We start from the raw sequence: 25,028 nt of genomic DNA, 5'->3' as shown, positions 1-25,028 counted from the left end.
TTATGAGCTAGTAATGAAGTTTTTCACCCTTAAAATACTTAACAGAAACTACATGAGATCAAAGTTTCCTCTAATAACCAAATCAACAAAGAATATTCTAATTTATGTATGCCAACCTTTTGTCAGTCTAAAGACAGACAAAGATATTCACTAAACCCTGAAATAAGGTTGCCTTTTCTGATACACATTCACTACATGTGTTTTTATCGTATATTTTTAAACCTAGTTCAAATACATATTGTAAGATTTGTAAGTGTGTGTACTGAACTAATCCTCAAAATATCACAAGAAAAAAATGTACATTTGCTGAGTTCTTCCTAGGAAGCACCTTCTTGTTCAATGATGTATCGGTCAGCCACTCCCACCTATCTTAAATGCTGACTCAACTGTCTTGACTTTTCTGTCTCTCTCTATTTGTAACTAAAGTTCAACTCAGCATCTGGCATGTAAAAAAGGACAATTTTATTATGGCTGCAGTTCATACCAAATGTGAGTACCACAATAATCATCTTGGAAATTTATTTTTATCAATTTAAACCCTAAATCCAGTGCGCTGAACATGAGTTAATTTTTGCTCCCTCCCAAAACCACACTAAAATGACAGAAAACTAAAGAAAGAAAAAAGGTACAAATCCACAAAAAAAAAAAAAAAGAAGAGAAAAAAAAAAACAAAAAAAGAGGGGACAGGCCAGCAGATGAGATATATCAACAGAATTTTAGAAGATGGAAAACAGATGTACAAAGTAACTGACTTAGCAGAGCAGAGGAAGCCTAAACCTGAATTCCTATTTTGGTGAGGCCCTACAAGAAACAATGTGATTAGTGGAGAAGCCCTGAAAGCCTTAGGAATTAGAAGTTCCAGAAACCTCCAAGGGCTGAGATGAGAGAGTTGAAAACAGGGGACCTGCTGGAAATAAGGACAAGGAACATTTAAACCACATACACACACATGCACGCGCGCTTGCGTGCATGCGCACACACACACACACACCAAACCTTGGCAACCAGAAGACAGGAGGTTCACTCTAGAGAACTTGAAAGGGAAGGCTCTGTGCTCAGAAGACAGAGGTTAGGTGTTATACAGAGAACAGGGACGTCCAGGTCCCATCAGGCAACAAATATTTAGAGTGCCTACTCCACTCCCGGCACTGCTCTAGTACCGGAAATACTACAGCAAACAAAATAGACAAAAAGATTCGCCTTCATGCAGCTTACATTCCAGGGAGGGGACAGTCAATAACCAAAAAGCAAAATATAAGTGTATCAGATGATAATAATACATACTGTAGAAGAAAGAAAAGACAGGAAAGTATTTACACACTGGGGTTGGGGGTAGGAGTATGGCTGTCTTTTCAAATAAACGATCATGGGAAGCAAAGCTCTGAAGGAGTTACGGGGGTAAGCCATGCAGTATCTGAGGGAAGAGCATTCCAGACGGAGGGAAAGCAAGCACCGGGGGACATCAAGAAGGGCAGGACTGGAGAAACCACACACATGAAATAAGAAAACATTACACTATCAAAAAGAAAATTCACTGGCCAAGGGGCAGCTCTGAAAACAGGAGAGCAGAAAAATCCAGTAGAGAGATTAGAAGGAAACATTGAAGAAATTTCCCGAAAAGAGGGAACAAAAGGACAAAATGATGACATCAGAGAGAAAAAGTAACAAAACTGAAGAGTCACTGAAGGAAATTCAACATCCAAATACTAGGAGTTCCAGAAAGAACAGAGAACATAGAGTGAGTCATTATCATAGAGAATATTTCTGAAAGGCAAGAGCTTCCAAGCTGAAAGGGCCCGCTGAGTGCTCAGCACAATGAGAGAGGAAACTCCCACACCAAGGCACACCATCATGCAATTTCAAAAGACCAAGTTCAAAGATAAAATCCTGAAAGCTTCTAAACAAAACAAACCAGTCACATATAGAGAAGCAGAAATTAGAATTGAGCCAGTCTTCTCGATAGCAGCACTGGGATGCTCAAATACAAGGGAACAAAGCCTTCAAAGTTTGGAGGGAAAGTAATCACTAATTTAGAATTCTATACCCAGCCAAACTATAAATGCAATTAAATGGAGAGTACAAAAAGGCATTTTAAGAGTGGAAAAAACCTGTTTCCAGATACGCAAGGTCTTGAGAAATTCACCTTCTATTCGCGCTTTCTTGAGAAATGACTGAAAGATGTGCTCATGTAAAATAAGAAGTAATAAAGATACACAGAGCCCAGGAACCCAGGAGCCCCAGGAGAGAGGAAAAGGGAAATTCCCAGGATACAGTAGCACAGCAATTCTAGAAATAAACCAGTCCAGGAAGGATGTCTTTAAGAAAAAAAGAAAGTGGTTTTCAATATAGTTTTCAACATCGTTTAGAGCTAAACTAAGAGTAGGCAGAAAACTATGCAAAGAAGGGAAAAAACAGACAACTTCAGGATAAAACAAAAAGTTGTAAAAAAGTACACGCAATCAAAGCATTTTACTGGCTCGGCTGTTGCTTATATGTGTTTTAGAAGCAAGAGGAGAGGGTGCATCTGTGTATAGGGAAAGAGTAAAGGAAGTGAATCCCAACCAACGTAGAAAGTCAATAGCAATTATTGTCTAGAATGAAGAAATCAAAAAAAAAAAAAAAAAGCATGTTACTTAGACAAAATATACAGGTAATAAAGCCAAAAGAAATGAAAGTGGTTGCCTCTAGGGAGCAGAAATCTATCATGAAGGGACATGAAAGGCAGGGGTCTGCTGCTTTTCCTTACAATCCCTACACTAGTACCTGACTTTCTAAATTATATTCAAGCACCCTAGAGAAAGCCATTTGCACTGTAAATAAAGCAGCAAAAAGTGTAGAACGGCTTGAAAGACAAAGACTGATGGGGAGGGAGGCACACATTTTATTTTCATGTATTTCATACCCTGGTACATTTTTCTTAACATTGAAGCATCAGCTTGGAAACACCACACTGCCGTGAAAAACAAGATGCAGGGCACTCCCCATTCCAGCAGGATTCAAGAATCACACAGTTAAAAGTTCAGTCTACTTTATAATTGTACTTCTACAAAACAAACTAGGAGGCAGAACACCAGTTAGGAAAGCAAGCTTATCTTTTGTGCAGTCGGATACGGTAGTCGCCAACAAATTCCTAAAATCTTCAAGTTCTACAGAGTAGCAGCATCAAACAATTAAAAGCAATAACTGACCCTCTCCGGCAGAAGAAACAAGTTTTAGCAGCACACAAGCTGGGTGCCCTTGAGCAAATTATTCTGTTTTTAAGCCTCAATTTTTCATCTGTAAAATAAGACACATACCAGCTACTTCACGCATTGCTGTAAGAAGGATTGCGGATATTAACATGTATAAAGCATCAACTACAGTAGCTGGTTTATCATCTGTGCTCCAAAACTTATTTTTCTTCCTTTTTCACATGTTTATTATCAATGCTCCTGGCCTTACCAGATTACATACAATGGAACCTAGAACACAGCAGACCCACTAGCATAAAATGCACTTGTGCAGGACAGGTTAAGAAATAGACAAAGCAAATAGATAAACAAGATTGTACTGTGTAGCACAGCGAAATACATACAGGATCTTGTGGTGGCTCACAGAGAAAGAGAATGTGACAATCAATGTATGTGTGTTCATGTGTAGCTGAAAAATTGTGCTCTCCACTGGAATTTGACATAACATTGTAAAATGACTATAATTCAATTTAAAAAATGTTTTAAAAAAATAAATTAAAAAAAGAAAAAAAAGAAATAGACAAAGCAGCTGATGGGAAAGCACCTGAAACCAGGATGAAGGCTGGATGGAAAGCAAGCAAGAAGTGTCAAAAAGAGGTCCACATCATGAAGGAATAATTAATTAATTATTAATTTATGACATGTAATTAGATCAAGTTTCTAGATTCAACTACCAATTTAAAGAAAACACAGAGGACAGAGGAACGGATTAACTACATTGGAGGGTTGAAATCAGCAAAATCCAAACTGAGAAAGAACCACACAAAACAATCAAGTTTCTTCAACATAGAAACTCCTGGAAGGAAAAATAAGAGATGAAGAGGAAACAAGAACTTAACATCTTTAAAGATACACCAACCGATCATAGATAGCATGTGAATCTTAACTGGATCTTGACTCAAACTTTTCCAAAAATTGATAAAGATAACTGGAGATCTGAATGTGAACAACTGAATATCTGATGACATTAAGGCCCTGTTAGAGTGATGACGGTATTTGTTATGTTTTAAAAAGTTATCTTCTAGAGATAAATACTAAAATATGAAATTATAAAAGCAAACAAAAAGTCTTCTAAAAAAGCCAAATGCCACACAAGGTAGTGCTATGAGCTGAGGGAATGGTTAACACTAGATTTCAGAGGACCAGGCAATATACTCATGAGAATGAGTCACAAAGTTTGGGAGGAAACTAGAAAGAGGATTTGTTCCCATGTGACTGAGGGCCTACCAGGTCCAGCTCCAGAAACCATGACTGACAGTGACCCAAATGTCAGCCTTCATGAAGGGAGAGGTGGGAAATGACTGCTGGCTCTGGAGGTCGAAAAGCCCCACTGCCGAGAACACATTCTTCAAGGTCATACAGATCTATTCCTTTGTGCATCTTTCAAATTGATATTTAGTAAAAGAGATGCAAACTCAATAGTCAAAAGGAGCCACACATCTAATACAAATGTATAAAACGGTCCGAGAGCAGGCCAAAAAAAATTGGGAGGGACTTCAGCAGAGTAGGAGGAGGATGACTTGTATGAGATGGGGCAGGAACTACCCAGTGCTGCAATGGAGAGGACCCGGGGCCCAGGGCTACCAAGGTCCTCCAATTTTGCCAGAGAAACTTAACATAAAAATATTTAGGTGAAACCTCCCAATTTCTTAATGTTGTCAACTAATTTAAAGTTAAAATACTATGTTAGGAGAAAATATGTCTGCAGATCTATTTCATGTACAAAAAGATGTACTAGATTTATAAAGGTCACATTTTAATGCCACATGCAGAGGTTTAAATATTGTCAATAAAAATTCCACTAACAGGCTTCTTGCAGCAGGCTTACGGAAGTTATCAAGAGAGGAAATTGTAATATAGCATATGCATACAAATTTTACACTCAGAATTGGTTATCTCTGGCAACATGACAAAAAAAAAAAAAAAAAAAAAGACTATAATCTCCATGTTACTGAAATTAGACCCAAATAGTTTTGCCATCTATATGCTTTTCTGAACACTGCCGTAAGCAGTGGATAGTCTGTTAAAGCAAAGTTTCCTAAAATTCAAAAACTCTAGAGATACCATACTGAAACTGTTAAAAAGTGGTTTTAACTTGTGATCACCAAAGAAAATTACAGTTTCATATCAAAGACTGTACTTACACACAGATCATTATTCCTGACCACTGCAAAAAAATTTGCTTACCACACATTTGCAAGCAATCCACTAGGTCTTTTCTTAACCTAACAATTTTCACAGATGCCAGGCACTATGTGAAGCATTTTATAAGCACTAGCTCATTTAATTCTCACATAACTCTCTGAGGTAGGTTATGAGTGTTAACCCCCACACTGAAGATAAGGAAACTGAGGCTATGAGAAATTATTTATCCAAGGTCCCACTGGTGTAACTGGCAGTCTAACCAGCACCACAGAGTGTGGACTTGTTACGGACCCCTTCTAACTAATATTTTCATCAAAGAAATCTGTGAGGAAATAAAACACATTCATTAAGTTCAAGGTAAGAAGATAAGAGGCCACTATATCAGAATTCAGTTTAACCTTGATAACTGGATAAAATAGGACAACTAGAAGAATTCAGTTGAATGGAAATAAGCACAACAGTGGGGGCATGAAAGTGCAAAAGGGTAACATGAAAAAAAGGGAAAAAGAAAAAAGAACTTCTCTTAAGACTTCAAATCCCTAATCTTAAAAATAAGAACAGAACTACATCACAAATTTTCAAATTTTTGTTTCCCAAAACCCTTTCAAAAATCTGCTCCCCAAAATCTCTCACACACACAAATACACACACACACCACACACATGACTTTACTTAGCAGTCTCAGGCAGTTCATGAACCCCTGAGGCCCACCCTGGGCAACAGCTTTCCTACTAACCCACTTCCCACCTCAGGTCAAGAATCTAAATGAGCTCCATGCTACCTTCTGGTGCCCCAGGTGGATGAATCCACAGTGAAAAATAAGTGGACTATTTAGACAAAAAGGAAAAGACCAAAGAATTATGAGGGGGGAGGGTACAGCTCAGTGGTAGAGCGCATGCTTAGCATGCAGGAGGTCCTGGGTTCCAGCCCCAGTACCTCCATTAAAATAAATAAACAAACCTAATTACCTCCCCCACCAAAAAAAAACAAAATAAAACAATTTCAAAAAAAAGAATTACGGCAAACTGTAAATTACATATTACTTAAGTATCTTCAGGATACTAGGATGTGTACGTATATTAACAGAATATAGGAAACACAAAAATATGGTTAAACTTAGCACTATTGTTACCATGGTGGTAGGTCCAGCTCTGAATCTCATCAGGAGGTCTGGAAACCTGAATTCAGGGCTTGGAAAAAATGATTAGAGAGCTGGTAATCAGACTTATGTGAAAAGTTTTTAAAATCACAATTTTCTTGGAAAAAGGCAATTAGAGGGTAACATAAGTCTTTAAGTGTTTGAAAATTCTTTCATGAAGAACAGGCCATAAAAAAGAGCAAAGCAAGAGGAAACTGGCTTTTGGTAACAGCAGGAAAGATTTAGTTTAAATACAATGAACTTCCCTACCTCACCCAGACAACAAGGTCCTACAGATCACTTTGGAACCCTTCCCATGCCCTCTGGTTGTTAACCCAGAAAGAGCTAAAACCATCCCAGTGACACTCAGTTTAGTTACAGACATAAAATGTCAGCCTGGCTACCTAAAGCAAAACATTATTTAAGATACTCCTCAGGGCAAATAAAAAGATAATTCCTATTTCTCAAATTGATTCCATATTACTATAAAGATTATTTGGGAGTCAATCTATATACACTTAGACCTTCATAGCTCCAATATGCTAATTGAAAAAAATACCAAAATGCAGAGACATAACCGTGAAATGAAAACATACTTCTATTTTAAAAGTAACTGAGAATATGAAATTAGCCCAATTTCAATCTTTGGGGGAAAAAAAGAAACAGAAGCAGTATAAATGTACTCATAAGCCATCTGAAGTTTATCTCTATACTAAGGGGAAAGAAACATCACTTTAAAAAAATAAGAAAATTGAGAAGACCACTAAAATCATTAAAAAAAATACTATCCCAAATACTAGGTATTTAGGGAAATAAACTATAGATAATCTACTTCTAGACAAGGAAAACACACATCTAAGAAACCCACACAGATCAAGCCAACCACTGAATCAAAGGAAAACAACATCCAACAGTAAGAAAGCAAATCCCTGATGTGAATTATCACCTACATGACATTTCTCCATGACACAGTACTGGGCTCCACAGAATTAACTCCAAGCTCTCAAAAAATCTTCACTAAAAACATCTCTAATATATTATATGAAGATTCAACGAATTGATTCATCAAATTCATTAAGTACAATGTTATAGGCGCTTCACATAATATACCTCTATAAATGTATTCCCTCTATCATACAAAATACACACACTTTATTTAAAAAAAACTTTTAAAAAGCATTAGTTATTATATTAGAAAGGATTTCTTTCTTTCCATTGTAGCTTACCTGTAACATCTCAAGAACTACAGTATTTATACTCAGAGGCCATTCCCCAATAGTTAATGATACCAGGCATTGACTCCATTTTAGATTTTAGTCTGGGGAACTGCTCAGAGGAATGATAGAAATCTTAAATATCGGGTTGCTGGTTTGTCCAAAACATGGCATGCCCAAAAGATGCTCTGTCTGCAGTCTGTGGGGGAATCATATAAAAATCCTGTACTAACTCAGGCCTTCCAAAGAGGCTGGAAACGTGTGTGTATTGCGGGGAGGCGGCAAGGGCTGAGAGTGGATGTGCTGACTCCTGAAGGTCCAGCCCTAAGATTCCAAGATTCTATAAAAGGGCAGTAAATTAGGGTTTGGCTAGTATTTGCTGGCTACTGAAGCCAGCATAAACATTTACTTGAGGCTTTTAAATCTGTAAGGGCACCCAGTGGTTAGGTACAGTAAATCTGAATCTGAAAAAACAAACAAGGCCACTGGAAATGTTTCTAAATAAAAGTGGGGTGGGGGAGGTAGGCATATTTCCTTTGTTTTCTCCAAGCAAACAAAACAGATTTTTAGAAATGAAGAATTTGATTATCAGCAGTATTGATCCCTATAAAAGACTTTATTGCCTTATAAAAATACTAGCAAGTCATACTTTTCCCAAAAGTCCACACATAGCTCTTAAAAAGACTACTTCAGTTCAAAAGACAAAGAAAGAGGCCCATATCTCCCTGTGGAAATGGAAACAAAATCAGATCCTCAAAAATATTTAGCATTCTGCTATATAAAATATAAACCCCACATTCCTAAATAAAATGGCAAAGATAGAACCTTTGTAGTTCTCCAGCCGGAGTTCCATGAGAGTGGTGATTCAGAGCAAAATCTGACGTTAAATATAACTATACAATATTACTAATTATAGAGTAATTTTACCAATAAATATTCTGGTTGAGGACTGCTTTGTCATCTTTGCAAGTATTTTTAGTTGAAAGCAAGTGGTTAGGAAGTCCACGTGGACACGGTTCTGATTTTTAAAAGTCTATTTTTAAGATCTGAGGACTGGATAGGTTTTCTAAACTTAATTCCTTAGAACTGGTAATTTGGAAAGGGTAAGCCACAAGAACGTTAGTTAAGATGCAAAGGACCTAACAAGCTTACCAACTCAGATCAGCACAAAACTAACTTAGAAACCTCAGAGTGCTCGCAAGTCTCATGATGGGCCCAGTTACTAAGGTCTGCATTTACACAAACTATAAAGCTACCTCTCCAAATACAGCAAGAGCTATCTGAATTCTGTTTTATACTTCCATAGTTATTTTGGGATGGGCCTCTCTTCAGATTTGTCCCCTAAACCTGCAAATCTGCTTCTTTCTACTTGGAATTAAATTTCAGATTTTAAAACATATATCCAGCTGTCAATATACTTAGTTTCATATACACACCCAGTTAAGAATATTCCATTACAGATGAATTTTCTTACCAAAGTCAGTAATAATTTTACTCAAAATCTAACTTTGTTGAATGATTTCCTTAGAACTTTTTATCATTTCAGGCAATCCCTATTCAGTTTAGATACCAAGAATGTGTCGTTGGAGGTTCAACTCATCCACGAATTTTCTCTGGAAGGTCTTTGCTCTAACGACTTCTACTAGAGATGAAAGATTAAAGCACTATTATGACTAGGACTTTCTTAAAAAGGGGTATTTTAAGAGGAAATAAACTGTCCCCTCCCGTTACTCCAAATGAGCAGCCTCTTGTTCTCAGCAGTCCTTCTGCACACAAGACCACTACTGACTTCAGTGGGAATTCTGCCCAAGAAGTGAGGAAGACAGGATAGGATTAAATTAGCCCTAAATCTATGCCATTGTTCCAAGCCATGACCACTTGTACAGTTCTTCAATAACCTCCAAAAAGTAGATATCTGAGGTTTGATGGTGGTTCTCAAACTGAATTTTAGGACTGATGATCCCCGGAGCTTTGACAGGTGACACAGCCTAGCTCTTTAAAAGTTCTGTCAGCCTGATGGATGTACTCAGTTGGCCCTTATCGGAATCCAAGATTGCATTGCAATGCAGTCCCATCAGTGGCTGCAACAGCGATTCAGTGATTTCCCACAGCAAAGAGCCCTGCAAACGGAAACTGAATAGGATTAAGTGCTATTCGTTTCCCAGTAAAACCTGTTCAAAGTCTGAGAATTCTAAATCCCAGCTCCTACGGCCAAGAAATTGACTCAGTTTCCCTAAAATGCAAAACCCCAGGGGAAACGTGATAGGACACAAGCTAAAATTCTAATTCTCAATACAGTATTACAAATAGAGAATATAAAAATAATGGATTCCGGTAAGAGAAGGAAAAACCAAGGGGAAAAACAAAGGGGGAACTGAAGAAAATGGAAGAATAAAGGGAAAACTGTTAAGATTCATTAAAAAAGAAAAAAAAGCTTAAATAACAGTAACAAGAAGAATAAGACTCCCAGCATACACATGCCATTTCCGATGCGAGAAGTTCAAAAAAACCGAGGAAAAGACGTGACTCAGACAAGAGAAAATATATTCACAGCTGTTCTAGGTTCTACCTTCCTTCGCACCCCAGAAGGGGCTCTTGAAAACGGGCAGCGGTTGTGGTGACGGGGCATTCAATTTAAGGTGTCCTAGGTCAGTAGGGAGGGCTCCACAGAGACCCTTCCCCAAAATAATCGACTTCAAATCTCATCCAAACCCCCTGACTTCAGGGGAGGTGAGCGATCTTGGGAAGCATAATGACCGACATCCCCCTGCAGACATGCCGGCTGCTGGGGGGCAGCGTCTCTGGATGGGGATTTAGACTCTGATTTCAGCCCCGTTCGGTTCTCCTCCAGGTCCTTCCCCTGCAGTTTAATTAAAAACGCTGCCCACCCACTGCCGTCAAATTTAGAGGAAAATAATAAGTCATCGGTGGTGAGATGGCCTGGGTACTGGAACAGCAAGGAAAAGACAGCAGAAGGTGCGTCGCTCTCCGCACTGGCCAGGTAGCCGGCGTCGTGTGGGACACGCGCGCCGCGCGTGGGGTTGAAGCGCCGCCCTCGCCCTGATCCCCGCAGCGCCCACGCGCTCGGCCGGCCCAGGGACGCACGGCGTCCGCTTCCAAAATCATCCTCCTGAAGGGCGGCGACGCCGCCGCCGCCGCCGCCGCCACGTACCGGGAGCCCCGGCGCACATCGCCAGGCGTCGAAGGCGAGCGGCCGCTCAGTACCGGGACAGGCTCGCGCGCCGCGGCCCGCGCCCGGGATGGAGCCGGATCCCTCCTGAGGCCGCTCCGCGGGGCCCAGGACGCCTGACCCTGAACCCACCGCACCCCGGCGGGGCCGGCGCAGTCCTCACCATGCCCCCGCCTCTCCCGGCTCCGACGAGACGCGGCCCCGGCTCCCGAGAAGGGGGAAGTGAGGGACCACAGTGGAGCAGGGAGGCGGGGATCTGGCCTGGAGCAACAGGACCCGGTCCCCGGGGCGGGAATGAGGAGGCGAGGATAGAGGGAGCTGCAGAAAATCCCGAAGCTGGCCGCCCTCCCCCTCCCGGTGGGACCGTCCCGCCACCGCTTCCTGCCCGGGCTCAGCTTCCCAGCTGCAGCCAGAGGAAAAATCCGAGCCGGCCCTACAGCTCCGCAGGGACTAGACACTCGGCCCGGGCTCCCCCGCCCCGGGCCCGCCATTCCGCGGCTCCGCACGCCTCCTTACCCGGACGCGACACTCAGGAGCTCGCTCGCCGCGGGGACCCGTCCCGCTTCAGCCCCAGCCGCCGGCCCGCCGCGCCCGCTCCTCCCTCCGCAAGGTTTCAAATTGAAATTCCCTGGCTGGGGCCGTCAGAGGACTCGGCGCGCCAGCCCCGCCCCCTCGCGGCGGAAGCCCCTCCCGCGCCCCCGCCGGACGCGCCCCCGGGTGCGGAAACCCCCACGGGCCGCGACACGCCCCCTGCGCCCAGGCCACGCCCCTCGTCGGCCGGAGAGACCCTACCCGCGGGATTCGCGACGCGTGGTGCCCGAGTACCCGGGCTGGAAGGACGTGTCTCGCCTTTTGGGCTGCCCTGGATGATGACTGCCGATGTCTGTGTGCAAGGCCTTCTTACTCGCGCATCCAGATTATAAATGCCCTTCTGTCAACTTTCAAAAGTTTTGTCTTCAAAGTGAATCCATTGACTAAAACTTTGTTGCGCACCTATTCGATGGCGGACCCCAGGCTAAGCCCTGGTGACACAGAAATAAGGAAAACGAGGTTGTCCTCAGTCCAGAGTGGAAGAAGTGCTTTCACAGAGAGGGCAGTAAAGAGAATGGTTTATTCTTCCTGTGGGAGGGATGGGTGGAATTGGGGAAACCCCATGAGGAGGGGCTTTTATGCTCAACCCAAAGTGTGGGTAGGATCTCCAGGCTGGGGCCTGGGAGCCTGGATTGCAGCGCAGGATGTGGCTAATGAAACGGCTGGAAACACAAGTTATGGCCAGTTGGGGAAAGACAACGGATGTCCCCGTTCTTTTCTATTTATTTCTTCTCTGATCCTTGGCATGTCAAATGAGTCTTCCGGGTCATTACCTCCAGCATCTGCCACACAGGCACCTCTTATACTTTGCCTCTTCCCATCCCTGCTGAGGTCTTGAGTGACTCCACCTCGCCAAAGTCAAGTCTTCTTTTCTTTCCTAAAAAGAACCTTCTCTAAAATTAGCAATGTCACATGAAACCTCAGTAGCAATACCTTCTGTGCATATGATATTTTCAGTTAACAAAGCACATTAACATATTTTGTCATTTGATCCTCGTAAGAACTTTATTAGAAAGGCAGGGCAAGTATTATCTTTCATTACATAAAAGAGAAAAGTTAAGAATCGGAAAGATACGTTATTTGCTAAGGTCCAGCCAGTGAGTAATAAAAATAATAAAAGCTAACATTTATTGCATGCTTTATGTGCCAGTCCCTCACATGAGGTAACTTACTTAATGCCCCCATATGCTAATTACCTAAGTTAAACTTAATAATGTGCACTCACCACCACAGAGAGGAAGTCTGATTAGAAAGCAGTTCTGGTAAAGAAGCCCTGGGAATATTATGAGATGACACTATTAAGAACTTTCAGGCAGATTTAAAATGAAATGAAGATCCCTCACTTTCACAGGCCTTGAAACTAATTTTGTAATTTGATTTTCCTATTTTTTTAAAGAATCTCTAAAGATATATATGACTTAGGGCCCATAGAACCTTGATCTACCTCTGATAAAATCCCTTTAAAATGCTAAATCAATATAATAACATAAATATAGGCATAATTTATAAAACACAATGCCTTTATGATAAGAAATTATATCATTACTTATATCCTCTGTTGAGGTCTGCGAATCACTTCTCTGCACCACATTTTAAGAGGAATACTGACAAAATAAATTATATCCGTAGATGGGTGACCTTGATAATGTGGAAGCCAGCAAGATTTAACCTAAAGATGATTAAAGGTGATGAAAGTTGTTCTCAAATATCTACAGGCTATTGTGTGGAAGTATTAGACTCTATTTTTGACACAGCCTTATATGACCCCAACATTTCAATATAATGGAGCTATTCAGCGAAGTCCTAGCAGGAACTGAAGGTAGGAAAATCAAACCAGGAGCTATAAGGAAGTGAAGCAAACAGATGGAACAGGGTACCATACGATGTCAGCAAACAACAGGTGGTAGTCCAGGCAAGCAGGGAAGTCTTAACAGGGCAAGAAAAGGGAGCCGGACAGACAGCAGGACAAAGTCCTGAACAGGTGATACCCAGAGATGCAGGCAGGCTAGAACACTGGCCGCATGGAGCAGGTCTGCCAGGCTGTGATTAATCCCCAGGAAAACAAACTGATAAGAGCAAATCTGGGTCTTCCCACTAAACAGTGGATTAACAGGCAAGATTGACACTGAGAACAGGATAGGAATCTAGGTACTAGACCTGAGATTCACCACATCCAAGTTTAGCATCACAACCTCAATCTTCCATCTACAAGCAAAGCCAATCTGGCAGTTTGGACTATAAATTCACCCAGGACCTATTTAATGCCCTTACTTACCAACTCACTCACACAGGCATGCTCCTAAGAAACCTTCATCTCACTATACTGTGATTCATTCTTTTATCTTTGTGCCTTCTGGGTGCCAAGCCCAACCAGATGGCTGTATCTGAGTGGCTCTGGATTGAGAACCTGCCCTTCCTTTACATGGTCCACAGGCAGGAGGACCTGACAATGCACTCGTGTGCTGTCTGATGGAGGCAATCTCAAGCTTCCCTGTGAATGTGTGCTTTCCCAGTTCCACTGCCATAAGCGACAAAGACACCACTCAGATGCCTTTGTCAGCTGGCCAATCGCTGGAGCTGTTTCAGTTATCTGTAGAACTCCAAAACTTAATGACAACTATTTTATTGCTCATGATTCTCTGGGGCAGGCATTCAAGCAAGGCACAATAGGATGGTTCATCTCTGCTCCATATGGTATCAGCTGGGAGGCTCAACAGTGAATGAAATATCCAAGATGGCCTTACGACCATGCCTAGCAATTGGTGCTGTCTATCACCTGGGGAGCCTAATTTCTCCTCTTCATGGACTCTCTTCTTCCAAGACCTCTGTCTCTCCATGTGGCCTCTTAGATGGATAATTCACACTTCCTTACGTGGCCTCTAGCTTCTGAGAAGGTAGAAGCTGCAAGGCCCTTCAGGCCTAGTCCCAGAAGTCCTTACAGCAACACGTGTGCCGCATTCTGTTGGTCAAAGCAAATCAGAGGGCAAGCCCCAATTCAAAGAGAGGGATCACAGACTTCATCTCTAGAAAGGGGGAGTGGAGTGTGTGTACAGTGGTAGGAAGAATTGTTGGCAGCCATCTTGGTAAACAATTCACCACAGAAGCTATGTTTTTCTAGTCTAGTATTAGAATCAGTCCTCAAGCAACCCTTCTCCTTTCCATCTGTAGTAAAAATTTCCACAGGTTTTTCCTCAAAAGCATCACAAGTCCCCTTTTCCATCTCAGTCACACTGAATGATGATAATCTCCTTTTGAAAGGCCACTCCCAACTATTGCCAGTAACACATATAAGCATCTCAAGCCTGTTCCCTCAATTGTAGTTAGAGTTGTGCCCCACACACACCTCTGCTTGGTCGGGCTCAACAGTAGAAAAAGAGGCCTGGACATGCAGATTTCCTTAAGCTGGAGCAGAATCTCACAACTGCGCTCCATGGGTTCATGTGGTCAATTGGTCCCTAGAACTGAAAGCAGAAACAGAACAGGCCCAATAAAAATCCCTCCCCAAACTTACATTTGGAAAGGGTAAAACAAAGATGCAGCATTTCAGTTTAACCATCTGGGTGTCATCCTGTCCCAGGACTCATGCCATGGTCTGGACATTCAAAAATGAGTAATACATCATCCGTGGAGTTCACAGTCTGGTAGACGATAAATCTGATAATGGGAGTCAGGAATTCTGGTTCCTATCTCTGTCCTCAAATTATCCTCACCACCTGACACAGACTCTACTTAATCTCTGCCGCTTTAGAGTATCTATGAACTTCGAGGATAAAACGATGTTTTTCAATATCAATATATAAACATCACTGAGTTCTACTTTATACTAATAAAATTCAAGCAATAACCCAGAGCCAGTTTATAAAAGTTTATATTTTACTCTGACCCTTAGTAATAAATAAAGAGGCGTCACAGGGCCTTCCATGTGTGCCTGATTTTCAGTACAAAAGAGCTGAGAGAGGTTGAAAAGAAAGCTCCAGGTTCATTCACAGACAAAAACTTAGAGTCTAAAGAAAAGTGGAGATTGTGGAAAGACGTATATGGACATGGATCCCCATTTTGTAGGGAAGAGGCAGATGTCCTCCCATGGGAAATGACTGGGACAGAACACCAAACTCTAATGAAAATGGATCGCTGTGTGACCTCCCCCCACAGGGCTGTGGTCAGCCGACCTGCAGTTACTAAGCTCTTTCTCAGATAGGGACTGGAGGGAGGGCTTGGTTAGGTGGAAGGAAGACACTCTGCTTCCAGCGCCCACCAAATTAGATGTGGGGGTCAGGAAGGCAAAATGACCTTGAAGCAGCATCACTGGACTTTGCTGGACAGGGAGAACTTCCCCGCAAGACCATGGAGAACTTCTGATGTGGCGAGACAGTGAGAGCCAAGTTCTCTGGGCACGCTGTGAGCAGCCCTGCCTGTGGAGCAGAATTCGTAAGTGGCCTCAGTAAGTAGTGGTAAAAACCCAACAATAGTAGCATCAGAAGAGATTTGAATAAAAGCACCAGGAGGAAAAGTAGACGAGCAATCCCCTGGATTATAAGGTCTTTGCTTGGGATCTTCACGTAACCCCGACCTGATTGGCTAGTTTATAAAATAGCCACTGGAAATAGTAAAGTCAGTGCGATTGTAACTGGAATGTTGCAGTATCTAATCAACTGAATTCCTCTGCTTGGAAAATGGACCCTTTTAAAAGATGGTCCTTAGTTTATTCAAAACAGAGGTGCAGTGGAAGATTGGTATTAACAATATACTGTCCTTCAGTTTGGTTAGGTGTGGTTTCCCCATGGTACACCAATGTGTTCTGCTTATTGGAAAGCACTTAGCAGGACAGGGATTTTTAAGGTTATGTGTATGCTATTGCGTCCTATGACCCCACCCTCTAGAGAACATCCTCCTGGACAATGCAGTTTCAAACCCATCAGTTCCCAGTAAAGGGAGTCAGGAATTCTGGTTCCTATCTCTGCCCTCAAATTGCCCTCATTACCTGACACAGACCACAGTTAGTCTCTGCCACTTCAGAGTTTATACAAACTATGAGAATAAAACAAATTTTTGATATTAATAATCAAACATCACTGAGTTCCATTTTATAACTATTAAATTCAATTTGAAACTGACTACAGATTCAAAAATCCAGCTCTATGCTGTTTACATAAAATACACTTAAAATCTAAGGACAAAGAAAGACTACACTAGAATTGAAATAGGTTAGCCAGGCAAATGCTAATTAAAAGAAAGCTAATGTTGCTGTATCAGTAGTAGATAAAACAGATTTTAAGGCGAAAGCAATGCTAGAAATAAGATGGATCAATATTATTGAAAAAAATTAATTTACCAGGAAGGTATAAAAATGTTAAACTTGTATGCAGGCATCTTATAACATGGCTTCAAAATATATAAAACAAATGTAAATGGAATTCCTGGTGAAAGTTAATGAACCACTATTGTAAAGGAAGGTTATAACACCTCTATCAATATTTGACAGACCAAGAAGACAGAACTCAGTACGAATATATGATTTTTAAAATACAGTTAACAATCTTGGTATAATGAACACAAGTAGAAATTTGCAGAAATTTCAATAACTGCAGAATATGTATTCTTCTCAAGCATAAAAGGACCAGTTATGAAAATTACATATGGGACATAAAATAAATCTCAACTTTCAAATTTTAAATTCAAACTCAAGTCCCAAGTTTAACACAACTGATGTCATATACCATATTATCATAATTCATAGCAATTAGGTAACAAAAGAATTGTAATTAGCTTTTAAAACTCCATATGTTGGGAGGAAGGGACTTCCTAGTAACTCATAAGGAAAGGAGAAAACGTAAGAAAAGTAATGAAATGCTTAAAACAATTATGACATGGTTAAAACAATTGTGGGATTTAGCTAAAATGATGCTTAGAAAAAATTCATAACCTTAAATATATGTCCTGAAGAGGAGGAAGCCTGAAAATTAATAAGATAAGCATCCAGCTTACAGATTTAATTTTTGTAAAAGAATATTCCCTAAGAAAGTAGTAAATATATAAAATTGGGAATTACTGATCTAAAAAACATTCAGAAGAGAAGATCACTGCAGTTAAAATTTGGTTCTATGAAAATATTTATTAAATTAATCACCTCTGGCAAGACCAATCTAGAAAAAAGTGAGATGATACAAGTGAATAATTATAGGAATAATAAAAGGAAAGCAGATGAAGCAGAAATTTAAAAGATAACAGAAAAATACTATTAACATAAAGATAAAATTTTAAGTTCAGGGGAAATGGAAAAATTCCTAGAAAAATTGTGAATTGCTAAACCCAATTCAAGATGAAAGAGAAAAGTTTAAATTTCCATAACCATTACTGAAACGGAGTCAGAAGTTTTAAAACCTCCCAAAAGAAAAAATAATAATAAAATAAAAAATAAAGCTCCTCAAAAGAAAGCACTATGATAAAGCTGTTTATAGACAAGGGCTACCAAATATTCAAGGAATAAGAGATTACAAATTGTCTTTGCTCTGCTGCTACAGTACTAGGTGCAAGGGTAACTTGACTTTTTAGTTAATTGCTTGCTAGATCATGAGGAGCCATATCTGACACTGATGGAGAAGACTGTGAAATACCCAGAGACTCTGTACACTGTGCTGGATTCCATGACAGGTTGAGACTTTGAGTTGTTTCCCTTGTGGAGGGAAGGTGTACATTCTTTGTGTGGAAAGAAAGGTAAAACAGGTATTTGCTGACAGACAAATAAGTCATGGGAGAGACAGGCTATGTAGTTACCAAGCCATATTTTCTTTGCCTCTGGGGCACAAAACTATCCTCATTCTGCTAGCCTCCTTTGCAGTTAAGGGTGGCCATGTGAGTGGGTTCTAGCCAATGGAATGTGGGTAGAGTTGATATAAACTGTCTCCAAGCATGGTCTCTATTAAAAAATCTCCTGCATGATCCTTCACACGGCTTCTCTCTCTTCCTTTATTTGCTAGATGTAGTGGAGGAAGAGGAGAACCCCTGGGGCCAGAGGGATGATAGATTCTCTAGAATGTAAGGACCCTGGGTCCCTGAATGACTGTATGAAGCATCCTTGTCCATAACTCATACTGGAATATGAACAAGAAATAAATGAGGAATAAACCTTTATCGTGTTGTACCAAATAAGATTTTGAGTTGTTTTTTTTAATAGCAATTAGCCCATCCTTAAATTATAGCAATGCTAAACTAATTCTTCCAGAAAACAGGAAAAGAAGTAACATGCTCTGAATCATTTTGTAATACCCAAACTCAACAAGAACAGTACAATAAGAAAAATCTTGAGGTAAATCTCAAAAACAGGCAAAACAGTTTGAGTCCTAATTGAAGATACTAGTAATATAAAGAAAAGAATGATAAATTCTGATTAAGGGTATCATGGAATTGGACATGGGTGGATGGGTAGCTTTTCAGAGAAACCACATGAGCAAAGCCATAAAGGCTTTAAAGAAGAGCTTGAGTTAGGATTCACTGCAGATTTTCATAAGATTGTTGGATTATTAAATGTTTTATCCATTTATTATTTTAAATATAACTTTCCCAGAAAGTCTTAGTTAAGCAAAAACCTCAAAGCATAATAATTCAATTCATTTACATTTAAACTCAGTACATTGAGCAAATATTTTCATTGTGATGTACCCTGAGCCAAGTGGACTGGCGAGCAGCCCCATCCCCCTGCCAAAAAAGAGTAGTACTTGGCTTATAACTGTCTAACCCATTGCTCAATGACACCTAAATAAGTAGTGGCTTAGTGAAATTATTACATATAAAAATCAATGCACTCGTCATCTGACAGCCTCAAGTACCCTTTGTGAAAGAATAATATTCACCCTAAATGTGTTGCTCATGTCAAATATTTAATATTCTAGAATGTCTGCCACCTAAGAAAAATTGAGGTGAACTAAACGAATGTGACTAAGCAGAAACCTCCATAAGTGGATGGAAATGAGACTCTAAGATAAGTAAGTTCTGACTATTCATTTGAGCTCAGTGATGATAATCAAAATTGTCTTGCCAAGTTAAACCGGGTATCCCACTGACTGGAGTAGGAACACAAGGACAGAATTCCGGACACATGGGAGTTCTTCAGAGAACAAAAGTTCAATGGATGTGAGAATAATCTGAGGGATGTTGAGAGTAGAGGAGTGTATATGTGTGGGTGGGGAGGGCTATGTGGAAACTCTGAATTTTCTGCTCAGTTCTGCTATAAACTGCTCTAAACAAATAAAGTCAATTAAAAGAAGAAAAATAAATGTATCGATTAAAAGACAAAAAAAAAAAAAAAAGAGAGAAAGAAAAAGAAAAAAGCCAGACAAAAAAGAATATATACAGTGCAATTCTATTTGTGTAAAGTACAAAAACAGGCAATAAGTCTATGGTGAGGGCAATCAAAAATGACCTAATTTTACTGGTGGACTAATGACGGAGGGGTTCTGGGTGCCGGGAATGATCTATTTCCTTCTCAGGGTAGTGGTTGCACAGGTGTGCTAACTTTGCAAAAATTCATCGAGTGATAAACTTATGATTTGTACACTTTTCTGTATGAATGTCATTCTTCAATTTTAAAAGTTTAATTTTTAAAAATGCTGAGGAAAAAATATGCATCTGTATGATCTCTAAGTGGTAGGGTTTCTCTGCGTTTATCTTAGGCCTCAATAGCAGAAAGAATGAAAAACTCCTCACTGTGAATATATTTCAAATTGTCTTAAAAATATTAGTACTAGTTTCAAAATAGCATAGATACTATCCTTAACATTTGGTTTAATACGATTGATTTGTCTCCTTAACACCAACGTGTTACTTACTGCCAAGTAAGTAATTACCAGCTTTTATTTTTATTTTGGAAAAAAAATTTTAAAGGAGCATGATTGTCAAAAGAAATATGCTTTTGTTCCTCAAAATTATAGATACCTTTAGGTTTCTTATTTGAATAAATATATTCAGTATAGCTTAAGAGCAGTTTTGCTTTTTTTTTTTTTTTTTTTTTTGAGTAAAGGTAGATTTATTTAGAGAGATACATTGAAAGGCAAGAGAAAGGCCACGAGGTTTGGGGGTTTGGTGCTCAGAATAAAAGTAAGTACACATTCCATAGACAGAATGCGGGCTGTCCCCGAAGAGGGAGAGTCGGCCTAGAGCAGTTTTCCTTTGTATTCAGAAAGACCAACTACTGACTTTATTTCTTATTTATTTATTTATTTTTAATTTTTTTATTTTCCCCCAATAACGAAGGCACTGGGATTGAACCCAGGACCTCACACATGACAAGCATGCGTTCTACCACTGAGCTATACCCTCCACCCCCCAACTACTGACTTTAAAGTAAATCCATGGTAGAAATGTATTTCTATCTATATGATTCCTTAGGTATGTGTTCATTATTTTTGAACAACATAAGACTATGAATCAGATATGATTGTTCTTGTGAGTAATCGAGACATTGACAATAGCAATAATAATGTTTGTGTACATGTGCAGATCTGAAGAAATACATCCCTCATCACAAAAAGTTCTAAAACAAGAAGTACTTTTTTTCATTACAGAATATGGGATATATAACTTGTAGGAGAACTTATCTAGGCAAAGGAAGGCTTGCCCTACTGTATTTTCTTTCTTATACATCTATCAAAACAAAAACAAAAACAAAACCCCCAAACAAAAAATGATAGAAGACAAATCGAGACGGAAAATAATAGGCTACGAAAAGTAAACAGTTTTGTTTTTTTCCAGTTTGGCAGCATGATCCCTTTGCTGGATCACAGAACAATGTTAGTAAAGAGAATTCCCAGAGGAAAGGATGCGAAAGAAGACCCAGAAAACAATGTAATAAAAGTAACAGAAAACCACTTCTAAATAAATACTTAATCATTTGTTTTGGACATAATAGGGTTAATTCTAAGCAGGTGGACTTTTCTACTACAATAGTATTTACAATATATGCCTTCTTTTAAGTTTTTTAACCTATGCTCTAAAAGCCAGTTTACTATAAGAAGCTTGGTGCTATCCTGTAAATCCTTTTGCAAAAGAAATGTGTGTTTTGTACTCACATTAGTTCAGATGGAAAGGTCAGTGATGATCAACCGAGCGAAAGCAAGCTGTGGGACAGAGCTCCAACCAGAAGTTTGGAAATAGTTCAAGTTCACCACACACATGAAGTCACAATGTCTACACACGACGTCTCTGCTGTATTCTCACTTACTTAAATTTCAAGTTTTCCTTTTTGATGTTATTTTCCACAGCCTAAGATATTGTCTGTCTTTAAAACAAAGAAATAAAATTTTTAATTCGGAGGTAGCTTTCATCATTCCTTCCATGTCTTTTATCCTCCAGCCGTGCTCATACCATGCTTGTGAGGGTAGAAGGGCAATTTTACCCAATTATAGAGATGCTGGAAAGAGAATGGAAAAGTTGAACTAGTGCTCTTTTAAGGGAGCTGTAATAAAATCTTAATTTTAAAAAATCAAATTAAAAAAAGATTTCTCTCTTACTTTTAGCCGCAACCCATTTTTGTTTTCATTTTTATTTATTCATTTATTTATTTAATATTTATTTGTTTAATTGAAGGATAGTCAGTTTACACTGTTGTGTAAATTTCTGGTGTACAGAATAATAGTTCAGTGACACATATACGTACATATATTCATCTTCATATTCTTTTTCATTGTAGGTTACTGCAAGATATTGATATTGTGCTATACAGTAGGACCTTGTTGTTCATTGTTTTTGTCTTTAAAATCAGATCCCTTTCTCCAATCTTTGGAGTCCTTGGGATTTGGGGTGGAACTAGAGGAGCTGAGCATCTCATTAATAATTCTCCACCCTTTTCCCAATTGGTTCTTCACCTTATACTATCTCTTTAGTATTCCTGTCTTCAACCTACAAATTTAGACTTTTTTACTCCCCACTGTACAAATTGTTATTCACTTTGATATTACCGCAAGTAAATTGTTCAGCGCTGTTACCAGTGGTCTGTGAGTTGACAAGGCACTACACTTGACCCTTTGTACTAGAGAAAGTATCCTTTGATGTCACTAAGACTTTTCAGTGTATCAAGCTTGCTGGTCAATTGGTAAACATTTAAAGAAAGAGATATGAACATGGGAAGTCATTTTGTCATTGTTTCTATTTCATTTCCTTTATAATCTTACAGAAAAGTCTCTAATCCTGTATTTATTATGAGAATATAACCATGTAAACTACTTTGAAGTTATGACTTCAAAAAGGTTTTCAACATCATGAGGTCTAATAGGGCAGAGAAGACTTACTTTATTACATGTCTTTTTTAATCAGAAAAGAACTTTGATAGTTTACAAAGTTTCTGAACAAAATGATCTAAACATCTGGAAGCTATTAAAGAACTGAGGAAGTTATGCCACAGTTGCATTTAGGAAGGTATTATTATTGTAAATTCCTTATAAAGTAAGTCTGTGAAAAACAAAACTAAATTACCACTATCACTTGACTTAAATTTCTCATATTAGTCCTAGACATTTAAAAATACTGTGATTAAAAAATTTTTAAAAATAAAAATAAAAATACTGTGATTGAAATATAAAATTACTCTTTGGGAGAGCAATGACTTAGTGCTTACCTTATGACAGGTATATAAATGCTGATTTTAAGAATAATGTTAAGATACTATTTATATACATTTTGATTTGTATTAAACATAATGAAATATTATGGACTTAGAAGTCAGGCAAAGCTAGCTTTAAATTCCAGCTCCATTGCATGTTGTTAGTTGCATGAGCTTAGGCAAGATTCATCAACTCAGAGCCATGATGTTTTCCTCTGTATAGAACAGAGATATTTTGAAATAATTTTATTTTCATTTATTCTTTTTTTTTTTTTACTTTTTTTTAAACTTTTTTTTGTGGGAGGATAATTAGTTTTACTTATTTATTTATTTTTAGAGGAGGTACTAGGGATTGAACCCATGACTTCATGCATGCTAAGCATGCGCTCTACCGCTTGAGCTATACCCTCCCCTCTTTAAAAAAATTTTTTTTAATTTAAATTTTAATTTTGGGGGGGTGATTAGATTGATTTATTTACTTATTTATTTATTTAATGGAGGTATTGGGGATTGAACCCAGACCTTGTGCATGCTAAAACCATGCTCTACTGCTGAGCTATACCCTCCCCCTAGAACAGAGATATTTAAAACACAAGATAATTAAGTGACATAATACTTGGAAGAGCCTAGCACAGCACCTCCCATTGAGTAGATGCTCAATAAGTATTTTCTGCCTTTTTTCCTGTCTCTTCCATCTTGTCTCCTTCTCTCTTCTCCCCTGTTGTTGGTATGCTACATTGGCTTTCACTTCAGGGTCTCAGGGGATGGTGCATAAAAGTTTGTAAAAACTTCCATATACTTGATATTTTTGTTACCAATAGTTTAGAACTCCTCAAAAGGATTCTGTGTTTATTTCAGGAACAGGAGTATTAGAAGAGCTGTGAGCATGGATTTCATTTGGCAGTGAGTCATGGATAAAAGGAGAGAAAACTCGAATCTATTGATCCCCACTCTGTGCCATACAATACAATACATTTATGCTATTTGCTCATTTTTATCCTCATACTAGTCAGATCTGCCTGACTCTAAAGCTCATGTTCTTTTAGCTCAGAAAAGCTGCCCACTAAGTGAAATGAGTCAGACAGAGAAAGACAGATACTGCATGATATCACTTATATGTGGAATCTAATACAGCAAACTAGTGAATATAACAAAAAAAGAAGCAGACTCACACATATATAGAGAACAAACTAGTGGTTAGCAGTGGGGAGAGAGAAGGACGGAAGAGCAATACAGGGGTAGGGGATTAAGAAGTACAAACTATTATGTATAAAATGAGCTCTAAGGATACATTGTATGGCATGGGGAACATAGCCAATATTTTACAATAACTATAAATGGAGCATAACCTTTAAAGATGGTGACTCACCATATTGTACACCTATAACATATAACATTGTACAGCAATTGTACTTCAACAACAACAACAACAATAATATATATATGCACATTAAAAATGCTGCCACCTACTTTTATACACCTGCCTGAGGGACAAACAATTTTGTACACTGTTAATAGTAAAATGCATGAGTTTTAAGCCACTGTCTTGTAAATGGATGCAGAGAGTCAGGACAGATCTGGGAAGAGGGCTACTGAAAATTAAAATCTGACAAATATGTATACCCATGTATGACTGAAGCATTGTGCTGTACACCAGAAATTGACACAACATTGCAAACTCACTATACTTCAATTAAAAAAAAAATCTGAAAGGGGAAGACTCAAGGCATATAAATAAATCAAGAGCAGCATTGCCTGAAAAACTGTTTTATAGAAAAGAGATGAAAATAATAGCTGAGAATCAGAGCAAGGCCTGAGGCTAGGACATACCAAAATATGAGGCAAACTGGATCAGCTTAGACTGGGCTATAAATGGAGACTGCATTGAAAAGAGGTTGAAAATATATCAAAGAACAGGGTGTGGGAT

The 25,028-nt window shown here is 39.1% G+C and overlaps 1 protein-coding gene across 10 annotated transcripts in view; it reads right to left on the bottom strand.

Annotated features, from left to right (window-relative positions):
• Positions 1-11,592, bottom strand: part of EPB41L2 (erythrocyte membrane protein band 4.1 like 2) — a 196,091-nt gene extending 184,499 nt beyond the window's left edge. For 7 of the 10 annotated variants that reach the window (XM_074368369.1, XM_074368372.1, XM_074368373.1 and 4 more), the window contains exon 1: positions 11,434-11,592. The gene's annotated coding sequence lies outside the window, so the exon portion shown is untranslated. Of the gene's footprint in view, positions 1-11,080; positions 11,225-11,433 lie in introns of those variants that run through there. The other 3 variants (XM_074368376.1, XM_074368370.1, XM_074368371.1) reach the window with 3 other exon arrangements.
• Positions 11,593-25,028: the final 13,436 nt, after the last annotated feature.

Source organism: Camelus bactrianus, chromosome 8 (genome assembly GCF_048773025.1).
Source record: "Camelus bactrianus isolate YW-2024 breed Bactrian camel chromosome 8, ASM4877302v1, whole genome shotgun sequence".
Lineage (NCBI taxonomy): Eukaryota > Metazoa > Chordata > Mammalia > Artiodactyla > Camelidae > Camelus > Camelus bactrianus.
Note: the sequence above shows the minus strand (reverse complement) of the source record. Positions and strands in the feature narration are given on the sequence as shown.